Source organism: Diplotaxodon limnothrissa, linkage group LG14 (assembly GCF_057381915.1).
Source record: "Diplotaxodon limnothrissa isolate DT_005_m linkage group LG14, D_limnothrissa_male_GT1.1, whole genome shotgun sequence".
NCBI classification, from domain to species: Eukaryota; Metazoa; Chordata; class Actinopteri; order Cichliformes; family Cichlidae; genus Diplotaxodon; species Diplotaxodon limnothrissa.
In genome coordinates this window covers 42,723,620-42,727,869 of record NC_140609.1, presented here as the reverse complement: position 1 = coordinate 42,727,869, position 4,250 = coordinate 42,723,620, and the positions used below count along the sequence as shown (strand labels likewise).

General features: G+C 40.9%; 1 pseudogene; it reads left to right on the top strand.

Moving 5' to 3' along the window:
• Window positions 1–607: 607 nt before the first annotated feature.
• On the top strand, window positions 608–4,024 carry LOC146619630 (spastin pseudogene; annotated as a pseudogene).
• The last annotated feature ends 226 nt before the right edge of the window (window positions 4,025–4,250 follow it).

The window sequence follows — 4,250 nt, the reverse complement described above, 5'->3', positions numbered from 1 at the left end:
TATTGTGTTATTAATTTAGATCAACTGTGCTAATATAGTATACCAAAATGAAAACAATAACTCAAATTTCAGATATTTGAGGTTGTGCTGAAAATAATGGTGCCAAATAAGGCAAGAAAAACATATTTTAAAGGTGAAATATAGAGGTAAAATCAAAAATAGTCAAGAACGGCCAATTATACCCTGGACCACAGAGGGTTAAATTAGAAAACGGTTTAAAAAAAAACATCCCCATTCTAAAATGTCATGTGACAATCTGATTCATGAAGAGTGATGATGTCACAAGGACATGTGATGATGTCACAAGGACATGTGATGATGTCACAAGCACATGCCTTTGAGCCTTTGAAGTTTTTCTATAAATAGGGGTCAGGAGCAGCAAGTTTTAGTCAGTTTGTTCGCAGCCTTCAAACGTTCGACCAGAGCTATATTTGAAAGTATTTGTAAACCTCTGTAACATCACGCTCCAAAGCCCTGTGACGTTTCTGTGTTCTGTGACGTTGTCCCAAAGAAAGACCTTTAAATGCGATAAATAGCCTAAACGTTTTCGTTTATGACTAGTTTACCGTGTTATGACTGTGAACAGGGGGGAAGTCGCGCAAGAGAAATGTCGACCAAAACAATTGCAAGTAAGCCAAAGTCAGTTCCTAAAAGTCAACCCGCAGGTGTTTCCACCACCATCAGACCCTCCACTTCTGTAAGACCTCCATTAAGAATAACTGATGCAAAGAAAACCGCTCGGGTGGGAAAAACTCAGAATGGAAGACCGGCAGCTGTGAAACAGCCCCCGAAGAGGGATATGAAAAAGAATGTGGACAGTAAACTGGTCAGCTTAATTACAAATGAAATTGTATACAGTGGAGCGACTGTGTCATTTGATGACATCGCAGGGCAGGATCTGGCAAAGCAAGCACTTCAAGAAATTGTCATCCTTCCTGCCTTAAGACCTGATCTCTTTACTGGTCTGAGAGCTCCTGCACGTGGCTTGCTTTTATTTGGCCCACCAGGAAATGGGAAGACCATGCTCGCCAAAGCAGTTGCTGCAGAGTCTAATGCAACATTCTTCAACATCAGTGCTGCTAGTTTGACCTCCAAATATGTGGGAGAAGGCGAGAAGCTCGTACGAGCACTCTTTGCAGTTGCAAGAGAGAGACAGCCCTCAGTAATCTTCATCGATGAAGTGGACGGCTTGCTCTGTCAAAGGAGGGAGGGGGAGCACGACGCCTCTCGCCGTTTAAAAACTGAGTTCCTCATTGAGTTTGACGGGTTGCAGTCAGGAAAGGATGACAGAGTACTTGTAATGGGAGCAACGAACAGGCCCCAGGAGCTCGATGAAGCAATATTAAGGCGCTTTGCAAAAAGAGTATATGTGACCTTACCCGATGAGAAGACAAGATTTACGCTGCTGAAAAATCTTTTGGGAACGCACGGGAGTCCACTGAGCCAAGACGAACTGTCCTGTCTTGCAAAAGTGACTGAAGGATATTCAGGGAGCGATTTGACAGCATTAGCCAAAGATGCTGCACTTGGCCCAATAAGAGAGTTGGCACCAGAACAAGTCCGTGTTATAGCTGCTGCTGAGGTGCGCAACATTAAGATAAAAGACTTTGAGGATTCTCTGAAGCAAATCAAACCAACTGTTAGTCCAGCAACTCTTAACATGTACACCAAATAGAACAAAGATTTTGGTGGTCCTTCTTCAATAAATCCAAATCCAGTCAGGCTGGATGAAACAGAGTGCAAAAATAAAGAGCTTCTTCAAGAGAAAGAGCAACAGGAAAAAGAAAAAAAACGTATTCTCCAGGACTTGGAGAGAAGAAATCTACAACTGAACAAATTAATACAATGAAGGACAGAACACCTGAACTGGAAGGAGAAGTATTGGAAAAACGATGTTCAAAGATGCAGCGTAGGATCAATGAAATGGCGAAAAAACACTCAGAGGTCATTAATGAGATGTTGTTGAACTCAGACAACTTGAAGTGTGAAAACGCTGAAATGCTTGCACAAAAGCAGCAACAAGAGAAAATAAATGAAGACCTGCAGCGTAAGCTTCAAGAAATCACAAGAAGAAATGAGCAGTTAGAAAAGATGCACAAGGAAAAACAACAGCAAAATACAGACAAGTGCAATCTATTAAAAGAAATGGAGCAAAGATGCCAGAAACTTGAGAAGGAAGTTGAAGAAACAACCGATCAGTTGAGAACCCTCATCCTAGAGAAAAAAGTGGTCGTGGAAAAGCTCATGGAAAAGAAGAAAAAACGTTTCCGCTTCTTCTGGAGGAGGGACACTCCTGCTTTTTCTACTCTTTCTATTTTTTCTACTGCTGACGTCACCTCGTCTCCCTCCACCTCTGTTCCATCTTAATTTTCACCTCTCCTCTCCCCTTCTCTCCTAACACTTCTTCCCTCTCTCCTTCATCTTTTTTCACCCCAACCAGTCCCGGCAGTTGACTGCCCCTCGTGAGCCTGGTTCTGCCGGAAGTTTCTGCCCGTTTAAAGGCAGTTTTTCTTCCCCACTGTCGCCTAGTGCTTGCTCAGAGGGGATTGTTGGGGTTTTCTCTTTTCTTTTTTTTTCCCTTCTTATTACCATTTTCCTTTATTTACCGATTTGTTTTGTTTACTTTTCTTTTACGTTGTTTCTTTATTTACTTGTTTAACTTTTTTTCAACTTATGTAATAAACTAATAAACCAATTGAATTTGTCCTCTGCGTATTTTACATCTAATCTTTAAAGAATATTTCCAAAACATTTTCAAACATCACGATCTGTCTTTTGTTTGCTTGTTAAAACCCCGTAAATGGTGAAGTAAAAACCCTGTGATATGGTTTAAAACATCAAAATAGACTAAACAACTAGTCTAAAACTAAGAGACACAGGATAAAGTTGGTGTGAAGGTTTCAGTCTGTGAATGAATCTAAGCACCATCACCTTAACTTTAAATTCATCTCTGTTACCCTCTTTGTGACTGAACTCTGACCGTGAGCACCACAGCCACTGCGCACCAGTCACACGCACTTTAAATCCATCACAGTAAACCAGTTAGTTTACCTCAGTTTGTTTTGCAGCACATTTCACAACATGCAAAAGCATAATGTGCCATGTATAGACTCAAAATCTGATTTAAAAACATGAGGACTGACCTGTAAGCTTTACATTTACAGTTTATCACATACCACTGAGCAGTTCTTACCTGTAATTCTAAGCCCTCTTCTTCCTTTTCTGGTTTAAAACATCAAATTAGACTAAACAACTAGTCTAAAACCAAGAGACACTTAAATATTAAGTTAAACCTCTGGGGTTGCCGGACGCGCCGGCGCGTCAAAATCACATGACCAATTTAAGACGACACAGCTACAAGATGCAGCGATTCAGAGGCTGTATCCCAATTCAGGGTCTGCAGCCTTAAAGGCCGCATTTTAAGGCCGATTACGTCACCATGCCAGTCTCCTATTGCCAGAGGCTGAAGTGTGTGTGCAGTCACCAGGTGATAATCTGATATCGTCTACTTCCCCACTGATGTTAAGTAATATGAAAAAAATAATGAATCCCACCTTAGGCCGAATGTGTGACTCTCTTCGTAGTGGAAGAGAGAATGAATCTTCCCATCCGAATTCACGGCAATCAGTCTGTCAATCAAATCCTGTGGAGTAAAATGAGAGGCTTTGAACAAGAATGCACCGGATAGGGTGCAAAACGAAAACTGTGTGGAAATTTACAATGGGTAAGGTGGAGAACGTATATCAGTCTCAGTGTGAGAGGGTTTATTTGAATGCGTTTGAAGTAAAACAAATGGGTGGGTGGTGTTTGGAGGCCAAATAAAAAGTGCAAACATGCCCTCAGATGGATGACAAAAAAAAACTGCAGTGTGTGGAAAAGAAGAAGAAGAAAAACACTTACAGGTATGGAGGTTGGCATCTCCCTCAGGGTGTATTCGCTTTTGTTGGCCAAAGACTGTCGGCCCAGCAGTTGCCACACCGACTGGGAAGAGGAGAGGAGGTTGACCAAGTACAGGAAGGACTGAAGAGGAAAGTAAATACAGCAGCTGTTAGAGAGAAAAAATGTATTTGCTTTTAAAGACCATTGTGAATGCATTTGTGCACGTCATGGATTGATCAAATCCTAACACATAATAATAATATAACACTATTCAACTACAAACACTACCGATAATATGACAAATAATATCTGTAGTATTCAAAGCAAAACAAAATGTAAAAAGAATTTATGATTGCAAAGATAAAACATGG